Genomic DNA, 23,719 nt, shown 5'->3' on the forward strand with positions numbered 1-23,719 from the left:
TCAGGTCATGATCCCAGGGTCCTGGGATGGAGCCCCACATCGGGCTCTCTGCTCTGCAGGGAGCCTGCTTCCTCCTCTCTCTCTGCCTGCCTCTCTGCCTACTTGTGATCTCTGTCAGATAAATAAAGGAAAAATCTTAAGAAAACCCACACATCAAATAATGATTCCTGAACACTGAAAATTGAAAAATAACAAATCTCTAAAATTTAAATCCTGGTGGAAAGAGAATTTAGAATTAACTATTACAAAATATTTAAGGATATCAGAATTGCTCCTTTCCAAATCATTGATATAAATATTATATTGATAAAAATTTTCCTTTACTTTAAACAGGCCAAGCAGATCTTTAGTGGAGTTTAATCCTTTTATTCACAGAAATTCTTAGAAAATGTGAAATAAAACCCTATTATAATAAGAAAAATATCCAACATTGACAAATCAAAAAAACATGGTGGGAAAATAATACTGAGAAGAAAATGTTTATAGTATAGTATATTTAATTGAAATATCTATCAGATTTTTCAATCATTCATCAAACATTGCGCTACTAAGGACTGTTCCAAGAAGTGGAGATACCACAGTGAACAATAAAAACAAAAATCTTTGCCCTCTCACAGTTTATATGCCGGTAAGGTATATAACATCCAGTTTACATATACTATAATGTAATTTACAAACAATATACCTATTTTAAATATACATTCCAAAGAGTTTGACAGATTCATTAATTCCATAACCACTAAGCCGTAAAGCCATAATCAAGACATAGAAAGTGTTTCTATCACTCTTCCAGAATATCCTTGTACCATTCCCCAAATATCTTTCCATCCTAGGCTATAGACAATATCTAACTTGTTTTCTATTGTTATAGACTGGATTTGTTTTTTCTAGAGTTTTATATGAATGGAACTATATAGTATTTTTTTTAAATATCTGGTTTTTTGTGGTCAGAAGAATGTTTCTGAGATTTACCATGAGGTTTTGTGAATGAGTCATTCAATGGGTAGTTCTTCCTGTTGCTGAGTAGCATTACATCACATGAATATCAAACTATTTTCCATTCATTTATTGATAAACATTTGAGTTGTTTCCACTTTGGGGAATATTCATAATAGTGAATAAATCTGCCATAAAAATAAGTGTGTAAGTATCTGAACATGTATGTTCAGTTATATTACGTAAATATCTAGACATGAAGTTGCTAAATTTTTTATTTTTTATGTGCTAGGGTATAGAAAAGCAATATATTTTTGTATATTGACCCTGTATTGTGTGCTCATGCTACACTCACTAGTTCTAGTAGCTTTAATTTAAATCAGCTTCAATCTAATTTCATTAGATTAAAGAAATGATCTAATAAAATTAGATTAAAGAAAAATGGAAAAACAAGAGAATGATTCTGTCCTTGGGTTCATCATGGGTGTTAAAATGACCAAATCAATACAAATGGATCAATCATAATCAATGGTTATCACAATTCTCATATTCCTTTTAAATATATTTTGTTTCAGTATAAAAGTGAAAAAAATACAAAATCATACTGGGGCAAGGGTAAGCAATGGCTTAAGTGAACATAGAAATAAACTCAAAAAATGTCAGAAGTATGTCAATTTGACTGAGTTAAGTTAAATGAATATATATTAGTCAGATACAATCCAAAAGAAAAATTTGACACATACTGTGATTTTAAACTTGTTATATTTTTAGTGTTATATAAAATAATAAATTATTTATTGAATATCATGTATTTATCACTATAAGGAAAACCATAGTAAGCACATCATCTATAGTCTTGAAATTAATTCTCATAACAAACTATGAGATAATCCTCATTTTAAAGAAGAGCCTTGAAACAAATAATTTTTTTATAAGCCTACAACTAGCAAATGTTGGAGCAGAACTCAACCCAGGTCTGACTTTCATAAAGTCCATGCTATAGTTTTTCAGTGTTTGTCCCTTTAAACCAACAAGAGGCAGAAAAGGCATGTTTTAAAAAATACACAATATCAAGGAAAAATTCTGCTTTATATAATATTAAGAAGAAGAATTTAACAAATAAAAAAACTTGTAAGTCCACAATAAAAGTAATATATTTCATTTTTAAAAGAACATAATTAAATATAGATCTGCACCACTATCCAAGCTCTCACTTCTTGAATCCAAATATTTAAATAATGACTTGCCAAACACCTTACCCAAAATTCAATACTTAAATAGAAACTTGCTGTATGCAGTCTGCAGGTGCATAGAAGCAAAAAATGTGCCCTCACAAATCTGGGCAGAACATTTAGCATGCACCACAGTCTTAGCGGTTGTGCTGATGAGATCACTCCTGGTTTTGTTTAAAGTGCAGTGCATTTCTGCAATGACCTTATCTTCCCACCTCCTCCCACGTCTCCCTTGCTCTCCAGGCTTAGTACTCCACATGACTAAGGATATAATCAACCCAGACAATTTAGATATTTTTGGTATTTATAACACATTATTGTACTGTTTATTGACATTACAGAATAGTTTTTTGTAAAATAAAAAGTTATATGTGATATAGAGTAGAAGCATTATTGAATACACACAAATATACTAATGAGCTCAATAAATATGTTTTAATTAAGTAACTGGTGTTTTAAATGCTTGCAAAAATCCTTGTGAAATTGGTATATAGATGTTTAAGTGTATTTTATTTGGGAAACTGATGAAGGATTTTGCATGCACCAGATGTATTATCTTTTGTCCTTAACAGAATGTAAGTTCCTGTCACCTAAAATTTGCTGTTCAATATGTTTTCAGGAATGAATTAGATTGATTGATTGATTGATTGGTTGGCTGACTGATTTATTTTACAATTTCAGGTTTTTTTTGGTTTTGGGATTTGGGGGGGCTGTGATTTTTTTAAAGTTTTTATTTAAATTCTAGTTAGTTAACAGAGTTATATTGGTTTCAGGGGTAGAAATTAGTGAATCATCACTTACATATAATACCCACTCCTCATCACAAGTGCCTTTTTTTTTAATTTATTTTTTTAATAATTTTTTATTTTTTATAAACATATATTTTTATCCCCAGGGGTACAGGTCTGTGAATCACCAGGTTTACACACTTCACAGCACTCACCAAAGCACATACCCTCCCCATTGTCCATAAGCCCACCCCCCTTCTCCCAAAACATCTCCCCTCCAGCAACCCTCAGTTTGTTTTGTGAGATTAAGAGTCACTTAAGGTTTATCTCCCTCCCAATCCCATCTTGTTTCATTGATTCTTTTCCTACGTCTTAAGCCCACATGTTGCATCACCACCACTTCCTCATATCAGGGAGATCATATGATAGTTGTCTTTCTCTGCTTGACTTATTTCGCTGAGCATGAGACGCTCTAGTTCCACCCACGTTGTCGCAAATGGCAAGATTTCATTTCTTTTGATGGCTGCATAGTATTCCATTGTGTATATATACCACCTCTTCTTGATGCATTCATCTGTTGATGTACATCTAGGTTCTTTCCATAGTTTGGCTATTGTGGACATTGCTGCTATAAACATTCGGGTGCACGTGCCCCTTTGGATCACTATATTTGTATCTTTAGGGTAAATACCCAGTAGTGCAATTGCTGGGTCATAGGGCAGTTCTATTTTCAACATTTTGAGGAACCTCCATGCTATTTTCCAGAGTGGTTGCACCAGCCTGCATTCCCACCAACATGTAGGAGGGTTCCCCTTTCTCCGCATCCTTGCCAGCATCTGTCATTTCCTGACTTGTTGATTTTAGCCATTCTGACTGGTGTGAGGTGTATTGTGGTTTTGATTTGTATTTCCCTGATGCCGAGTGATATGGAGCACTTTTTCATGTGTCTGTTGGCCATCTGGATGTCTTCTTTGCAGAAATGTCTGTTCATGTCTTCTGCCCATTTCTTGATTGGATTACTTGTTCTTTGGGTGTTGAGTTTGCTAAGTTCTTTATAGATTTTGGACTAGTCCTTTATCTGATATGTTGTTTGCAAATATCTTCTCCCATTCTGTCAGTTGTCTTTTGGTTTTGTTAACTGATTCCTTTGCTGTGCAAAAACTTTTGATCTTGATGAAATCCCAATAGTTCATTTTTGCCCTTGCTTCCCTTGCCTTTGGCGATGTTCCTAGGAAGATATTGCTGCAGTTGAGGTCGAAGAGGTTGCTGCCTGTGTTCTCCTCAAGGATTTTGATGGATTCCTTTCTCACATTGAGGTCCTTCATCCATTTTGACTCTATTTATGTGTGTGGTGTAAGGAAATGGTCCAATTTCATTTTTCTGCATGTGGCTGTCCAATTTTCCCAACACCATTTATTGAAGAGGCTGTCTTTTTTCCATTGGACATTCTTTCCTGCTTTGTCAAAGATTAGTTGACAATAGAGTTGAGGGTCTATTTCTGGGCTCTCTATTCTGTTCCATTGATCTATGTGTCTGTTTTTGTGCCAGTACCATGCTATCTTGATGATGACAGCTTTGTAATAGAGCTTGAAGTCCGGAATTGTGATGCCACCAACGTTGGCTTTCTTTTTCAATATCCCTTTGGCTATTCAAGGTCTTTTCTGGTTCCATATAAATTTTAAAATTATTTCTTCTATTTCTTTGAAAAAGATAGATGGTACATTGATAGGAATTGCATTAAATGTGTAGATTGCTTTAGGTAGCATAGACATTTTCCCAATATTTATTCTTCGAATCCAGGAGCATGGAACATTTTTCCATTTCTTTGTGTATTCCTCAATTTCTTTCATGAGCATTTTATAGTTTTCTGAGTATAGATTCTTTGCCTCTTTGGTTACATTTATTCCTAGGTATCTTATGGTTTTGGGTGCAACTGTAAATGAGATTAACTCCTTAATTTATCTTTCTTTTGTCTTGTTGTTGGTGTAAAGAAATGCAACTGATTTCTGTGCATTGATTTTATATCCCGACACTTTACTGAATTCCGGTACAAGTTCTAGCAGATTTGGAGTGGAGTCTTTTGGGTTTTCCACATATAGTATCATATCATCTGCAAAGAGTGATAGTTTGATTTCTTCTTTGCCGATTTGGATGCCTTTAATTTCCTTTTGTTGTCTGATTCCTGAAGCTAGGACTTCTAGTACTATGTTGAATAGCAGTGGTGATAATGGACATCCCTGCCGTGTTCCTGACCTTAGGGGAAGAGCTTTCAGTTTTTCTCCATTGAGGCTAAGATTTCCGGTGGGTTTTTCATAGATGGCTTTGATGATATTGAGGTATGTGCCCTCTATACCTACACTTTGAAGAGTTTTGATCAGGAAGGGATGCTGTACTTTGTCAAATGCTTTTTCAGCATCTATTGAGAGTATCATATGGTTCTTGTTCTTTCTTTTATTGATGTGTTGTATCACATTGACTGATTTGCGGATGTTGAACCAAACTTGGAGCCCTGGAATAAATCCCACTTGTTCATGATGAATAATCCTTTTAATGTACAGTTGAATCCTATAGGCTAGTATTTTGTTGAGAATTTTCGCATCTGTGTTCATCAAGGATATTGGTCTATAGCTCTCTTTTTTGATGGGATCCTTGTCTGGTTTTGGGATCAAGGTGATGCTGGCCTCATAAAATGAGTTTGGAAGTTTTCCTTCCATTGCTATTTTTTGGAACAGTTTCAGAAGAATACGAATTAGTTCTTCTTTAAATGTTTGGTAGAATTCCCCCGGGAAGCTGTCTGGCCCTGGACTTTTGTTTGTTTGGAGATTTTTAATGACTGTTTTAATCTCCTTACTGGTTATGGGTCTGTTCAGGCTTTCTATTTCTTCCTAATTCAGTTGTGGTAGTTTATATGTTTCTAGGAATGCATCCATTTCTTCCAGATTGTCTAACTTGTTGGCGTAGAGTCACTCATAGTATGTTCTTATAATAGTTTGTATTTCGTTGGTGTTAGGTGTGATCTCTCCTCTTTCATTCATGATTTTATTTATTTGGGTCCTTTCTCTTTTCTTTTTGATAAGTCTGGCCAGGGGTTTATCAATTTTATTAATTCTTTCAAAGAACCAGCTCCTAGTTTTGTTGATTTGTTCTATTGTTTTTTTGGTTTCTATTTCATAGATTTCTGCTCTGATCTTTATGATTTCTCTTCTCCTGCTGGGCTTAGGGTTTCTTTCTTGTTCTTTCTCCAGCTCCTTTAGGTGTAGGGTTAGGTTGTGTACCTGAGACCTTTCTTGTTTCTTGAGAAAGGCTTGTACCGCTATATATTTTCCTCTCGGGACTGCCTTTGTTGTGTCCCACAGATTTTGAACCGTTGTATTTTCATTATCATTTGTTTCCATGATTTTTTTCAATTCTTCTTTAATTTCCCAGTTGACCCATTCAATCTTTAGAAGGATGCTGTTTAGTCTCCATGTATTTGGGTTCTTTCCAAACTTCCTCTTGTGGTTGAGTTCTAGCTTCAGAGCATCGTGGTCTGAAAATGTGCAAGGAATGATCCCAATCTTTTGATACCGGTTGAGTCCTGATTTAGGACCGAGGATGTGATCTATTCTGGAGAATGTTCCATGTGCACTAGAGAAGAATGTGCATTCTGTTGCTTTAGGATGAAATGTTCTGAATATATCTGTGATTCCATCTAGTCCAGTGTGTCATTTAAGGCCTTTATTTCCTTGTTGATCTTTTGCTTGGATTATCTGTCCATTTCAGTGAGGGGAGTGTTAAAGTCCCCTACTATTATTGTATTATTGTTGATGTGTTTCCTTGATTTTGTTATTAATTGGTTTATATAGTTGGCTGCTCCCACGTTGGGGGCATAGATATTTAAAATTATTAGATCTTCTTGTTGGACTGACCCTTTGAGTATGATATAGTGTCCTTCCTCATCTCTTATTATAGTCTTTGGCTTAAAATCTAATTGATCTGATATAAGGATTGCCACTCCTCCTTTCTTCTGATGTCCATTAGCATGGTAAATTCTTTTCCACGCCCTCACTTTAAATCTGAAGGTGTCTTCGGGCTTAAAATGAGTTTCTTGGAGGCAACATATAGATGGGTTTTGTCTTTTTATCCATTCTGATACCCTGTGTCTTTTGATTGGGACATTTAGCCCATTAACATTCAGGGTAACTATTGAGAGATATGAATTTAGTGCCATTGTATTGCCTGTAAGGTGACTGTTACTGTATATTGTCTCTGTTCCTTTCTGATCTACCACTTGTAGGCTCTCTCTTTGCTTAGAGGACCCCTTTCAATATTTCCTATAGAGCTGGTTTGGTGTTTGCAAATTCTTTCAGTTTTTGTTGGTCCTGGAAGCTTTTAATCTCTCCTTCTATTTTCAATGAGAGCCTAGCTGGATATAGTATTCTTGGCTGCATGTTTTTCTCGTTTAGTGCTCTGAATATATCATGCCAGCTCTTTCTGGCCTGCCAGGTCTCTGTGGATAAGTCTGCTGCCAATCTAATATTTTTACCATTGTATGTTACAGTCTTCTTTTCCCGGGCTGCTTTCAGGATTTTCTCTTTGTCACTAAGGTTTATAAATTTTACTATTAGGTGATGGGGTGTGGGCCTATTCTTACTGATTTTGAGGAGCGTTCTCTGAACCTCCTGAATTTTGATGCTCGTTCCCTTTGCCTTATTGGGGAAATTCTCCCCAATAATTCTCTCCAGTATACCTTCTGCTCCCCTCTCTCTTTCTTCTTCTGGAATCCCAATTATTCTAATGTTGTTTCATCTTATGGTGTCACTTATCTCTCAAATTCTCCCCTCGTGGTCCAGTAGCTATTTGTCCCTCTTTTGCTCAGCTTCTTTATTCTCTGTCATTTGGTCTTCTATATCGCTAATTCTTTCTTCTGTCTCATTTATCCCAGCAGTGAGAGCCTCCATTTTTGATTGCACCTCATTAATAGCTTTTTTTATTTCAACTTGGTTAGATTTTAGTTCTTGTATTTCTCCAGAAAGGGTTTTTATATCTCTTGAGAGGGTTTCTCTAATATCTTCCATGCCTTTTTCGAGCCCGGCTAGAACCTTGAGAATTGTCATTCTGAACTCTAGAGCTGACATATTACCGATGTCTGTATTGATTAGGTCCCTAGCCTTCGGTACTGCCTCTTGCTCTTTTTTTGTGATGAATTTTTCCGCCTTGTTATTTTGTCCAGATAAGAGTATATGAAGGAGCAATTAAAATACTAAAAGGGTGGCAACAACCCCAGGAAAATATGCTTTAACCAAATCAGAAGAGACCCCAAATCGTGAGGGGGGAGAAAGGGGATAAAAAGAGGTTCAGAAAGAAAGAAAGAAAAAGGAAAAAGAAAAAAAAAGAATTTTAAAAAGAAAACAAATAAAGAAAAGTATAATATATATATATATATATATATATATATATATATTAGATAAACTAGTTAAAAAACGTTAAAAAAGAAAAGGGTAAAAGTTTAAAAAAATTTTAGCAGAAGAAGAGAAAAAAATGAAAAAGAAAAAAAATTAAATTAACTGCAAGACTAAAAAATCACAGGGAGAAAGTCATGAGTTCCATGCTTTGCTTTCTCCTCCTATGGAGTTCTGCTGCTCTCCTTGGTATTGAAACTGCACTCCTTGGTAGGTGAACTTGGTCTTGGCTGGATTTCTTGTTGATCTTGGGGAGGGGCCTGTTGTAGTGATTCTCAAGTGTCTTTGTCCCAGGCGGAATTGCACTGCCCTTACCAGGGGCCAGGCTGAGTAATCCACTTGGGTTTGCTTTCAGGAGCTTTTGTTCCCTGAGCGCTTTCCGTAGAGTTCCCGTAGAGTTCCGGAAGATGGGAATGCAAATGACAGCCTCCTAGTCTCCGGCCTGGAGGAGCCGAGAGCCCAGGGCCCCGCTCCTCAGTGTGCCCTCAGAGAACAGCGCCTAGTAACTCCCGTCTACCTGACCTCTGGCCGCACTCCGAGCTCACCGAGCCTGCGACCAGTTCAAGGTAATCCCGAGCTGTGAGCTTACTGTCGGCTCTCTCTCTGTAGCCAGCTTCCCGGTTCCAATACCCGCAAGCTCTGCGACACTCGGACACCCCCGATCCTTCTGTGACTCTGCAGGACCTGAGGCCATGCTGACCCCGCGTGGGCTTTGCCCCGGTTTAGCCTCTGGAGCGATGTCCCTCAGCGGAACAGACTTTTAAAAGTCCTGATTTTGTGCTCCGTTGCTCCACTGCTTGCCCGGAGCCGGCCCCTCCCCCCGGGGTCTATCTTCCCGTCGCTTTGGATTCACTTCTCCGCCAGTCCTGCTTTTCAGAAAGTGGTTGTTTTTCTGTTTCTAGAATTGCTGTTCTTCTTCTCTTTGATCTGCTGATGGATTTGTAGGTGTTTGCAATCTTTAGATAAGCTATCTAGCTGATCTCCTGCTAGCTTAATTCGTCTCAGCCTGCTACTTCTCCGCCATCTTGACTCCTCCCCTCACAAGTGCCTTTTTTAATACCCATCACCCACTGAGCCCATCCAACACCCAACCACCCTCCAGCAACTCTGTTTGTTCTTTACAGTTGAGTCTTTTATGGTTTGCCTCCCCTTCTTCTTTTCCCCTTTCTCTATGTTTGTATTTTGTTTCTTAAATTCCACATATGAGTGAAATCATAATGTATTTGTTTTTCTCTGACTGACTTATTTCTTAGCATAATACACTCTAGCCCCATCCACATTTTTGCAAATGGCAAGATTCATTCTTTTCTATGGCTGAGTAGTGTTCCATTGTGTGTGTGTATATATAAAAATATATATATCACCTCTTCTTTATCTATTCATCTGTTGATGGACATTTAAAAATGGATTAGATTTAAACAAAGCAGTTCTCTAAAATGAACAACTATTAAAATAAACAACTTGAATATTTTTCTACATCTTTCTGCTTAATAATGACTACTACAATTTATATGGAATCTGGACATTTCCAGATTGCATTAAAAGCCTTCCATTACTTCCATCTTCAGGGTTCTCTCAGTATTCACTAAAACAATCTCACCAGCCACCTAGATTACTCTGCCAGCTACTCAAATGTTATGGTTTAGACTTCAACCCAAAATGTCATTTGCTACCCTCCATCAATCTGCTGCCCAATATTTCCTTTAAGAGATATCTCAGTATAATTTTATTCCTTAGTTCAATAATTCTTTTAACCTACCATGTGCTAGGGATTTAAAATCAATAAGACATAATCCCTGACCTCAAGAATGGCATGGTCTGGTGGCAGAAACAAGTAATGCTAATACAGCAATGATAAATGCCATGATTGAGGTATGTGTAAGGTACCAGGAATTGAAACTCAAAGAATGAGTGGAAGTCAGCCACATGAGAAAAAAAAGGGGGGGAATCCCAGGGTAGAGACTAGCTTATGCAGAGGGAGAAAGGTGGGGAATGAGGGGGAAGAATGGTAAGCTCAAGAAACTAAAGATAGTTCATTATGACTAAATTACAGGAAACATAGAGAAGAACTGTGAAATGTGCATTTGGAGAAGTAGTTTAGGGTCAGATTGTAACAGCTTTGTATGTCATAAGAAGTATTAAAGCCCATTTCATTCAGCATATCCCTCTATTTCACATATACTCTATTTTTTAACCCTCAAAGAATTACATCATTCATTCATCAAATGTTAGGGAAAACACCATGTATTTTCTCTAATTGTTTCATATATGTGATTTGTGTCTCCAATTAGAAGGCAAATAAGTTTTTTTTAAAATATCTGAAGTCCTAAGGCAACTAATGTAATGCTAACCATAATTACCCCAAGAAATGCTTCTTAAATTGAATATTAATAACTTAATTATCAGGTTACGTAAAATTATTAACCTAGCTCTTATTTTGGCAATAATCCTAAATTAGCAAAAAATAAATAACACATGCAGAGAATTACAGTGGCAAGAACTATAAAGTTGTCCTTTAGAAAAACACAAAACAAAATCTCTAGTTATTCAATAAGAGCTTATCTCTTGCATTCGTTTTAGGTAAGCTTCCTGAAAGACTGAGCAGTCTATACTCATAAAATCCTCTTCTTCACCATCCACCCATTCTTAAATCCACTGTCATCTACTGTCTGCAACCTGCGCCATCAGACTGTTTTGCTATAATAACCATTAATTTCAAAATTCTGCCAGGTTCAGTGGATCCTTTTCGGTTCTTTTCTGTATTTACCTATCCAAAGTATGTAACACAGGTGGCAACTATCCTCCTCTCACTCCTTTGAGATCACTCCTTCCCCATTCTACTCATACTCGGCTTTTTTTATTAATGATTTTTCCTTTTTTTATTTAAATTCAATTAGACAACATATAGTACATCATTAGTTTCAGATGTAGAGTTCAATAATTCATCAGTTGCATATAACACCCCGTGCTCATCCCATCACGTGCCTGCCTTAATGCTCATCACCCAATTACCCCACTCCCCCACCCTCCTTGCCTCCAACAACCCTGTTTGTTTCTTATAGTTAAGAGTCTCTCATTGGTTTTTCTCCCCCTCTGATGACCTATTAATCATTTTTAATTCTCCATCTTTGTTTCTTAGATTCCCATTCCTTCACTTATTCATTAATTGTTGTCAATCTTCAGGTTCAATCCTCACCCCTTATGGATTATATAACTTAAACCAAAGACTAACTGCTTAAATCTTTAGTTCATATTTTGCTCAATTTTTTATTATCTTCATGACATTTCCACCTATATAATAAATAGATAAAATAATGTGATTTCCCAGTACTACACATTACAAACATGTGTGTACAAGCACACACACTATGGCATGTTTTCTATATTCTCTCCAACTCTCTCTACTATTCATATAGTACTCAAAGTAAGAAATCCAGCAGTCATCCTCAATACGTCTTTCCCACTCATCCTCCCACATCAAACTAACCACCAGATAAAATCAATGTTAACATACAAATATTTGTCATTTTCCCCTCATTTCTACGCTCTTTTCACTATCTTAAAACAGGCATCCACTATGTGAATCACTGTGCATCACTTATGACTCATCCTTTTTTCCCTTTCCCCACATCCCATACATTTGAATCATAGCTAACTGTTCTAGTTTTCTAAAATCACACAGCTGTTTCCTGATTAAAATATTTATTAGTTCATCATCACCTACAGATAAAAATTAAAACTGCTTTCCTCATATTTTCATGGCTTTGCACATTCTCTTTGCCTACAATGTTCTATTCCATCCAAATAACTACCCAACCTTCAAAACACAGCCTAAACATAATTTGAAATCCTTTCCTTACTTCTGCCATCTTCTAAAAAGAAACAATGAGTTTCTCTTCTGAAGTCCACTGTACCTGATTAGAACATTATTGTGTAAATTTTTACATATTTGTGTTTTCCATCAAAGTGTGAACTCCTTAAAAACCTCTGTAGTGGGGCGCCTGGGTGGCTCAGTGGGTTAAGCCTCTGCATTCAGCTCAGATCATGATCTCAAGGTCCTGGGATCGAGTCCCACATCAGGCCCACTCTGCTCGCCAGCTTTCCCCCTCTTTCTGCCTGCCTCTCTGCCTACTTGTGATCCCTCTCTCTGTCAAATAAATAAATAAAATGTTTAAAAAAAAAAAACCTGTGTAGTATTCGTCATCTTTCTATCCACAACAGGGAATAAGTATTCAGTAAATACCCATTAAGTGAACAATAGTAATATGTATCACTTACTGAGTGTTAACCAATGTCAGATACCGTGTTAAGCTATATGTATGTGTATATATAATTATACCTCATTGAATTCTCACAATAAACTTTTTATAGATATTATTCATATTTTGGAAATCTAGAAGAAAAAACATTTAAGCTTAAAGTGGCAAAATAACTTGCCCAAGGTACACAACTACTATATGATGGAGCAAAAAACTGCGGTGTGATTCTAAAGCCTGAACTTTTCACCACTAAATCATCAATAAATCAAAGAATGCTTTATTTTATATAGTTCTTAATATTTTACCACAAATGCGTATGACTTCAGTATATAAAAGTCATTAATAACAGTACAAACTATTTTACAATTAGACTTGGAAATATCAAATGCTCTTCTAAAGATAATTACTGAGCAATAAATAAATGTTTCCAAACCTCTACCTTACTCCTCTTCTCACACATAATTTTGTTTGTTTTAATAATTCAACCCTTTCTTCCCATTTTGACACATTTTCTTTTCTCTTTGAAACTCATAATTTAAAAATGTTGAAAGTTTTCTTGGTAAATAAATAAAGTGAAAAAAAAATTTAAAAAGTGAGCATTCCAACTTTTAGGTACATGATCCATTACAAAAACAACTAATTTGTGTTTGGGGAAGAAAAACACATTTAATTGTGTGCAAGTCTTCCTAAATCTTTGTTTATCCTCAAACTTGAGTTTTTTGAAGCCACCACTAACTGCAATAAATTGCCAAGTACTTGTTATAATGGCAACCAATCGGGCAACTTAATAAATATTAAAAACTAGCAATAATAAGTGAAAAGATAAAATTTTTGCATCTAAATAAAGGAACAATCCACCCATAGGAGAAAACCATTAGTAATAATATACTGACAGGCTTCAAAAAAATAATCACAAAAAGCTATATATTACTTCTACTTCTTATATCCTTCTTAATATTTATAAGCATATTTTTACTTACTTGAAACTACACCTTTCTACTCAAGTACTAAAACTACTTGCAATCTACTTACAATTAATAAATTATTTTTAGGCAATCTACTAATCCAGAGAAAAACCTAGTTTATAAGTTACACCTTTAAAATGTAACCTTTGGGGGGCCTGGGTGGCTCAGTGGGTTAAGCCGCTGCCTTCGGCTCGGGTCATGATCTCAGGGTCCTGGGATCGAGTCCCACATCGGGCTCTCTGCTCAGCAGGGAGCCCACTTCCTTCTCTTTCTGCCTGCCTCTCTGCCTACTTGTGATCTCTCTCTGTCAAATAAATAAAAAAATAAAATCTTTTAATAAATAAATAAATAAATAAAATGTAACCCTTAAAATTCTAACAGTTTTCATTAATTTATATAAATAAATGAAGAGAAATGACAGTTCTATAACTTATTTTGCAACCAGAATTCAAATACATTTTAATATAGCTACTGCTAAGCTATTTCCATTTAGCAGAACTTAAAAAAATTAAAATTTCCAATTTAGGTTTGCTCAGAACAAGGCAAATTTTCATATCTTGCCACATAATTTTTTAACATTTGTTATAATGAATATGGGAAATAATTAGTTGTTTATGTCCATAAAAATCCAAAATACTGGTGCCACCTAGTGAAATTTTACTCAGTTTTTTAACTGATAAGAAGCTATTATATAGCAACTCCATAAATTTTGCATTACCAAATAAAAAAATTTCAACAGAAACTATTGTTAAATGTCTTTGCATATTAAAGACTTCATTAATGTTAAGGAAGGTACTAAAAAGAATTTCATTGCCAAAAGCAAGAAAAATTCCTGTGGAAAATACTGAGGTTGAATAAAAGTTAATTTTGTGGTTCTTTAACAGAAATTCTCAGTAGAGCACCACAATACATTTAAAAGATGTACTGAAACAACACTACATATACAACAGAATTAGATAGATCTCAAGAATATGATAAATTTTTTAATGCTTTCAATTGTTCATTAAAATATTATCTTCATATTATATTTTTTTTGTATCATCAGAAAATGCTTAAGTCCAAAGACACTAGAGTACTTATTTATTTTCCTGCTTAAAACATTCTTCTAAGGCAGTAGGATAAACGTGAGGAAGGAAAAAAACCTAAGAGTTCTTTCTCTAAATTCAAATTTTAAAATAAAACTGCCCATTTTTCAGATCTATAATCAATTTATTCAAAAAGCATTAATAAATATTATCCTCACTCCACTAACTATAGGTATCAAAAAATAAGCAGAATGAAAGATTCCTATTCTTTAGAAACAATAGTTCATTGGGTATGTAAGATAAACATTTTTTTAAAGATTCCATATATAAGAAATGTTATTCAAACCATAAATCAAAAAAAAGCAGAGCAAATTTGCAGAACTCTTATAAGTCAATAATAAAAAAGATAATCCATTTTTAAAAGGGCAAAGATTCTACCTAGACATTTCTTTGAAGAAAATATGCAAATGGCCAACAAGTATATGAAAAGATAGTCAACATCAATAGTCTTCAGGGAAATGCAAAGCAAAACCACAATGATATACCACTTCTCACCAGCTAGGATGGCTACAGTCAGAAAGATGAACAAGAGCAAGCATTGCAAAGATGTGGAGAAAATGAAACCTTCAATTTTACACCAATGTAAAATTGTGTGGCTGCTTGTAAATAGTTCCACAAAAAGTTAAAACATAAGAACTATGATATTATCCAACAATTCCACTCTCAGGTATACACTCCTAAGAAATGAAAACATACCCACACAAAGACTTCATATTAATGTTCATAGCAGAATTATTTTTATGCTCATTCTTATGCTTTTGTTTAGCATAGTATTAAACTTACTTTTATTCTTAACCAAAAAGTATAACTGACCCAAATGTCCATCAACTGATAAAATGGATAAATAAAATGTGGTATATCCATGTAAGAGAATGTTTAGCTATAAAAAATGAAATATTGATACATGCTATATCATGGAAAATATTATGCCAAGTAACAGAAGCCAATCACAAAAGGACAAATATTGCACGATTCCATTTACATCAAATGTCTAGATAGGTAAGCCTAAGAGACAGAAATAGATTAATGATTGCCTACAATTGGGAGGACTAGATTACAATAAGAGTGACTGCTAGTTGGGGTGAGTTAATTACTCTAAAATTGATTGTGGTGATGGTTGTACAACTCTGTGAATACTCTAAACCATTCGATTATGTACTTTAAATGGATGAATTAAGATAGGTGAATTGTATCTCAAAAGAGCTGTTTTTTAAAAATAAACTCCTAAATTCAAAAAGAAATGCGTTTCAAAATAAACTCTAAATGACAAGAAAAAAAAGTACATGTTGAGAAACCAATCTGACAAAACTACACCCTCTCTTCTGGTACACGTTAATTTCCTGTCAAGCCAGACCTAGAGGGTTCAGAGGAAGAATTATGTAAAGATGTGAAAACATAAAAACCATACAGGGAAGCCAAAGTCTAATACACCAAAAAAAGAAGTAGGAATGTGTAAATACAAGCCAGAAATCTGAGTGAGATCGGGAAAACAAGAGAAACAGCAATGGGCTCCATATAAGTAAAGAGCAATTTAGAGAGTTTTAAGAAATCACTACCTATAACTAATCTTTATGTATCATCTATTTTAGGAGTCAGTGCATCAGCGGAATAAAACCATAGAAACAAAAAATTGAGTAAAGATAGCCTATCCCACACTAAATTTACCAACCGTCCCAAGTCAAACTTCTTGCAACTGCTCTTAAGGTGTGGGAGAGGCACTACAAAACATTATTTTCCGAATCCAGTCTAATAGTCATTAAGAAATTACAATTTACCATTTCGTAAGACAAAAAAGCTAGATTCTAAAAAATGGAAAAAAGTCCATCTCTTTTGTTACCTCAAAATGTAAATTAAAAATTTCTACATATTAGAAGCAAATATTTGAAGAGACAAAAAAAATTTGAGAAATGCCATGTACAATTAAGATTCTATTTTAAAACAATTCATTCATCTTTCTTTTTAAGATTTTTATTTATTTGACAGAGTTAACAAGTAGGCAGAGAAGCAGGCAGAGAGAGGGGGAAGAAGGCTCCCTGCTGAGCAGAGCCCGATGTGGGGCTTGATCCCAGGATCCTGAGATACTGACCCGAGCCGAAGGCAGAGGCTTAACCCACTGAGCCTCTCAGCCGAAGGCAGAGGCTTAACCCACTGAGCTTCTCAGGTGCCCCAACAATTCATTCATTGTAAGTTGTTATTCCTTTTACTATTTATAGGATAAAGAAATGAAAAATTATTCTTATTCTATTATTATTATGTAGGTCAGGATAGTCTCATGGAAAAAGCTTGGGGAAAAAATCATTTTGAACAAAACATTTATTAGTTTTATATTATAACTATGAAGAAAATATCAATACATTCATATTATTGACTCTCATAAATATTATCAATATTCTTACTTTATCAAAATTGTTTTCACAGAGTTGATTTTTAAAGGAAAAAGAGGTAAACTACATACAGTTAGACCCACTCTTGCACTCTTGGAATAAATCACACTTGGCATGGTGTATGATTCTTTAAGTGCAGTGTTAAAAAGAAGATGTGGTATACACACACACACACACACAGGAATACTATGCAGCCATCAAAAAAAAATCTTGCCATTTCCAATGACATAGCTAGAACTAAATGATGTTATGCTAAGCAAAATAAGTCAATCAAAGAAAGACAATTATCATATGATCTCTCTGATATGAGGAATTTGAGAGGCAAGGCAGGGGGTCATGGGGGATAGGGAGGGAAAAAATGAAACAAGATGGAACAGGGGAAGGAGAAAAACTGTAAGACTCTTAATCTCAGGAAACAAACTGAGGGTTGCTGTGGTGGGGGTGGAGGTGGGGGTAGGGTCACTGGATTATGGACATTGAGGAGAGTATTGCTATGGTGAGAGTTATGAATTGTGTAAGACTGATGATTCACAGACCTGTGTGATTGTGTAAGACTGATGATTCACAGATCCTGAAGCAAATAATGCAAGTTAATTTTAAAAATTCACTGTTAAATTTTTTGATAGTTAAATTTTTAACTATATTTTAACCAAAATTTTAACTTTAAAAATTTTTAATAATTGTTTTAATTTTTAAAATAAATTATAATAAGTTAGTGAATTATTATATATAATAAATAACTAATTAATAAATAATGAATAAACTATATAACTAATAATTAATTTTAATTTTTATAATTTTTAAAAAATAATTTTTAATTTTAACTATATTTTCATTTCATCTAGTTATATTTTCAAATAGTTAAATTTTTCAATAGTTAACATTTTATTAAGGATTTTTACAACAATGTTATCCAGGAATATTGGCTTATAATTTTCTTGGAGTATCTGCCTGGTTATGGTATCAAGATGATACTAGTCTCATAAATTGAGTTTGGAAGCATTCCCTCTTCTATTTTCTAGAAGAATTTAAGGATTGTTAATAATACTTCTTTGAATGTTTGGTAAAATTCATCCTTGAAGATACTAGGTCCTGGGCTTTTCTTTGTTGGGAGATTTTTTATTACTGGGTTAGTTCCTTGTTACTGATCTGTTCAGGCTTTCTATTTCTTCCTGATTCAGTTTTGCTAGGTTGCTTGTTTCCAGGAATTTATTCATTTCTTGTAGGCTGTCCAGTTTGTTGGTATATAGTTTTTCCTAACCGTCCCTTAAAATTCTGTTTTTTCCTCCTGAGGCATCCATTGAAATGTTTACTCTTCCATCTCATTTTATGTCTTTTCTCTCTTTTTCTTAGTCTAATAGTTTGTCAATTTTATCTTTTAAAACACCAATTCAAAAGCTTCATTCTGGGTGGCTCAGTGGGTTAAAGCCTCTGCCTTCAGCTCAGGTCGTGATCCCAAAGTCCTGGGATCAAGCCCCGCATCAGGCTCTCTGCTCAGCAGGGAGCCTGCTTCCTCCTCTCTCTCTGCCTGCCTCTCTGCCTACTTGTGATCTCTGTCAAATAAATAAATAAAAATCTTTAAATTTTTTTTTAAAAAAAGCTTCATTCTTTTTTTGATATCCTCCATTTGACTTACATCTGCTCTAATTTTTATCATTTCCTTCCTTTGGCTAATTTGGGCTTTGTTTGTTCTTGTTTTTTTAGTTCCTTGTGGTATAAAGTTAGTTTGTTTGATATCTTTCTTCTGTTCTAATGTAAGCATAATTCACTAAAACTTCCCTCTTAGCTTTTGCTGCAGTCCATAGATTTGATATGTTGTTTTTGCTTGTTTTGAAATACTTTTTAAACTGTTTTTTTATTTTCTCTTTGACCCAATAATTTTTTCCCTTTTTTGTTTCTTTCTCATTTTTTTAAAGGACTTTTTTCATTTAAGTATAATTAACATGCAGTGTTATATTACTTTCAGGTGTATGATGTAACTCAACAATTCCACACATTTCTCAGCATTCATTAAGTATACTCTTAATCCTTTTTTACCTATTTCACCCATCCCCCCACCAACCTACACTCTGGCAACCTCCACCAGTTTGTTCTCTGTCTATAAGAGTCCATGTTTTCATTTCTTTTTATTATTTTTTTTCTTAAATTTCACATATGAATGAAATCATATGGTATTTGTCTTTCTCTGACTGATTACTTTCACTTAGAATTTAACTCTCTAGGTCCATCTGTTGTTGTTGCAAATGGCAAGATTTCATTCTTTTTTATGGCTTAGTAATATTTCTGTGTGTGTGTGTGTCTGTGTGTCTGTGTGTGTGTAAGTGGACCTCTTCTCTTTCCATTCATCTATTGATAGACATTTGTTAGACCCAAAGTTTCTTAAGACAAAATTATTTAGTTTCAACACATTTGTAAATTTTCCCATTTTCTTTCTATGGCTGATTTTTATTTTTATTCCATTTCGGTCAGAAAAGATACTTGGAGTGATTTTGATGTTCTTAAATGTGTTAAGATTCGTTTCATGACCTTTCATGAGATCTATCTGGAATATTCAGTATGACTTTGAGTAGAATATGTATTCTGATCTAGGGTAGAAATTTCTGCATAAGTCAGTTAGATCCATTTGGTCTATAATGTTGTTCAAGTCAGCTATTTTTGTATTGACTTTCTGTCTGGATGTTCTATTATTGAAAGTGGAGTATTATAAACTGTATTATTTTGTATTTCTGTCAATTTCTGCCTTAAATCTGTCAATATTTGTTTTCTATATTTAGTATTTAGGGTATACTGGTATTGAGCACATTTAAAATTGTTCTATCTTTCTGGTGAAGTGATGCTTTGATCATTATGTATTGACCTTAACAGAAAATTTTAAACTTAAATTTCATTTTTTCTGACACATATACAGCCAATCCTCCTTTCTTGTGATCATCACCAGCATGGAACATCTTTTTTTCATCCCTTTACTTTTGGCCTATGTGTGTCTTTTTTTTTTTTTTAAGATTTTATCTATTTATTTGACAGAGAGAGGTCACAAGTAGGTGGAGAGGAAGGCTGAGAGAAAGAGAGAGGAGGAACAGGCTCCCCACTGAGCAGAGAGCCTGATACGGGGCTTGATCCAAGGACCCTGGGATCATGACCCAAGCTGAAGGCAGAGGCTTTAACCCACTGAGCCACCCAGGTGCCCCTATGTGTGTCTTTAATACTGACGTGTGTCTCTTATAGACAGAATATCACTGGATCTTGGTTTTGGTTTTTTTTTTTTTTTCCAATATATTCAGGCACTATAAGCCTTTTGACTGGCAATTTTAATGCATTTACATTTAAGGTAATTATTGTTAAGTGAGAAATTTACTGTTGCTATTTTTAAAAATTGTTTTGTTTTTATAATTGTTTTGTTTTTCTCTTCTTCTCTTGTGTTACTTTGTTACTTGATAATTTTTTGAAATGATTTTTTTGTGTATTTTTTCCCTTTATCTTTTGTGTGCCTATTATAGTTTTTCTTTTTTCCATGATTAGCTCAAGAGTTGCAAAAAAATCTTGTAACTATGACCTTCCATTTTATTTTGGTAACAATTTCAACCATGTATAAAAACACTAATCTTTTATTATCTCCACATATACATACAGTTTGTGCTCTTATAGACAGTTTCTTTTTATATTGTGTAAAAATATTTTTACCTATAGACTCTCACATTAGGTTAAAGCAATTTACAAATCATCTTTACTATTATACTAACCTATGTATGTTTATTTTTTTCCATTACTTATGAGATTTCATACTGCTGTTTAGCATGTTTTCATTTCAATTTGGAGAAATCCCTTAAGCATATCTTGTAATGCAGGACTAAGAGTAACAAATTCTCAGTTATTGTTTGTCTGTGAAACACATTATCTCTCCATTTTTAAGGAATGATATTTCTGAGTACAGCATTCTTATTTGGCAGTGTTGTTGTTTGTTTGTTTTTCTTCCAGTGCTCTATATATATCTTCCCACCCTCTACTGGGTGCAAGGTTTCTACTGAGAAATCGACTTATGCTCTTGGGGAACAGTTTGGGGAGGGAAAGTCTTATATGTGATGAATCACTTTTCTCTTACTGCATTAAAAATTCTCTTTGTCATTAACTCTTAACAATTTAACTATAATGTGTCAGTGTAATCACTGGGTTGAGCCTATTTCAGGACCTATGAGCTACATGAATAGTGATGATCACTTCCCTACAAAGATTTGGGAAGTTTTCAGCCATTATTTCTTTCTGTTCCTTTCTCTCTCTTCTCCTTCTGAGACTCCCAAAGTGCACACACTGATTCTCCATTCTGTCCTATAAATCGTGTAAGATTTCCTCACTCTCTTTCATTCTTTTATCTTTTTTCTCCTCTGGCTGGATTATTTCAAATGAACTTTCTCTGAGTTGACAGATTCTTTCTCTACTTGAGTGAGTCTACTATTGAAGCACTCTATTGCATTTTTCATTTCATTCGTTGTACTCTTTAACTCTAGAATTTGTTTAGTTCTTTTTTTGTGATTTCTATCTCTGTTAAACTCACATCTTATTCAATTATTGCTATTTTAATTTCATTAAGTTGTCTAACTTTGTTCTCTTATAGCTCACTGAGCTTCCTTAAAACAATAATTTTGGTGCCTGGGTGGCTCAGTTGTTAGGCGTCTGCCTTTGGCTAGGTCATGATCCCAGGGTCCTGGGACGGAGCCCCATATTGGGCTCTCTGCTCAGCGGAGAGCCTGTTTCTCCCTCTCCCACTCCCCCTGCTTGTGTTTCCTCCCTTGCTGTCTCCCTCTCTGTCAAATAAATAAATAAAATCTTAAAAAAAAAACAATAATTTGAATTTACTAACCAATCTCCCTTTCTTTGCAGCCAGTTACTAAACAATTATTATGCTCTTTTGGTGGAGTCATGTTTCCTTGACTTTTTGTGTTTCTTATAGGCTTGCAGTGATGTCTGCACATTTGAAGAAGCAGTCACCTCTTCCAGATTTTATGGACTACCTCCAGTGGGGAAAGAACTATGGGTGGTTGTCAGGACACTAGCTGAGTAGAACAGCGGCTCTACCTCTGAAGGGAGGGGGAACCACAGAGAAGGTTCTGGCTTCAGGAAAGTTGCAGTATTATATGAGTATGAAGCTCATATACATGAGGCAAACATCATAAAAAAACTACAAGATTCTGTGGCACACCAAGAGTGTAGGTTCTACAGCAGCAACAAGGGCTATTGGCTCTTCAGTGTCAAAATCTGCTGCAATTTCCTTGTTTTCTTTTTCCCCACAGGAGGAAGGCATGGCCAAAGTATCCTCCTGGGGCTTGCTCTAGTACAGGAGTATACTTGCTGCAGTGTTGGTGCTGGTGTCTAAAATGGGTACACATATAGCTGCCACAGAGCCAGGATCACAGGTATGTACACAGTTATGATGATGAGTGGCAGCTGCAGCCTCAGAAGAATGTAGGAACTGTGATGCCTCCTTCTCCAGGGGGAGGCATAGTGGTATGAACTCCAGGCAGCTCCATCTGCTAGGTTAAACATCAGTGAAGACTGCAGGTATCCTCAGTAGCATCAGTTTCAGATGTTCAGAAGGTGTCCAGAAGCTGTTATTGTCTTCCTCCTCTCCTTTCATGCACGGGGGGAAATTACACATTGGGATCTTTCTTGGCATCAAACTATGATGGACTGAATGGTGTGAAGCAAGTAAAATGCCTCTTAAATTTTTCTATGTGACCACCTTGAGTTTTAAGCTCCTAAATGTGTCTGTAGCTTCTTAATTGTACTCTAAGCTCTCCCAGAGCTATTTTCAACAGTATGTAGGTACTTATAATTTGTTATTTTTTTAATGGGGGGAAATGAGTGTTGGGACTCCTAGTTCACCATTTTGTTGATGTGAATCCAGAAAATACCTTACGTTTAAAAGATTCATTTCCGGGTGCACCTGGGTGGCTCAGTGGGTTAAAGCCTCTGCCTTCAGCTCAGGTCATGATCCCAGGGTCCTGGGATTGAGACTCACATCGGGCTCTCTGCTCAGCGGGAAGCCTGCTTCCTCCTCTCCCTCCGCCTGCCTTTCTGCCTACTTGTGATCTCTCTCTGTCAAATAAATAAATAAAAACCTTTAAAAAAATAAAAATTAAAAAAATAAAAAATAAAAAAAATAAATAAATAAAAGATTCATTTCCGGGTGCCTCGGTGGCTCAGTGGGTTAAGCCTCTGCCTTCGGCTCAGGTCATGATCTCAGGGTCCTGGGATCGAGTCCCGCATCAGGCTCTCTGCTCAGCAGGGAGCCTGCTTCCTCCTCTCTCTGCCTACTTGTGATTTCTATCTGTCAAATAAATAAATAATCTTTAAAAAAAAAAAAGATTCATTTCCATTCTTTGATCTCAATCATAGAAAAAAGGTAACAAAGGGGACATCACCCATTGAAAAGCATCACAATAAGAAGCACACGTTGTGCCACTACTGTGGCCCTCAGCCCTACCACATCTTCATGTCAAAAGTTGACTTGTGGCACATACGGCTACCCTGCCAAGCAGAAGAGAGAAAATAACTGGAGTGCTAAGACTAAAAGATGAAATACCACTAGGACTGGTCAAATGAGGCCCCTAAAAATTGTATACCACAGATGCAGACATAGATTTTGTGAAGAAACAGCACCTTCACCCAAGAAGGCAGCTGTTGCACCATCTTAA

At 35.3% G+C, this 23,719-nt stretch overlaps 1 pseudogene; it reads left to right on the forward strand.

The window, feature by feature from the left end:
* LOC132026711 (large ribosomal subunit protein eL37-like) overlaps nt 1-23,719 on the forward strand; it is a 27,073-nt pseudogene extending 3,354 nt beyond the window's left edge.

Source organism: Mustela nigripes, chromosome 1, assembly GCF_022355385.1.
Source record: "Mustela nigripes isolate SB6536 chromosome 1, MUSNIG.SB6536, whole genome shotgun sequence".
NCBI classification, from domain to species: Eukaryota; Metazoa; Chordata; class Mammalia; order Carnivora; family Mustelidae; genus Mustela; species Mustela nigripes.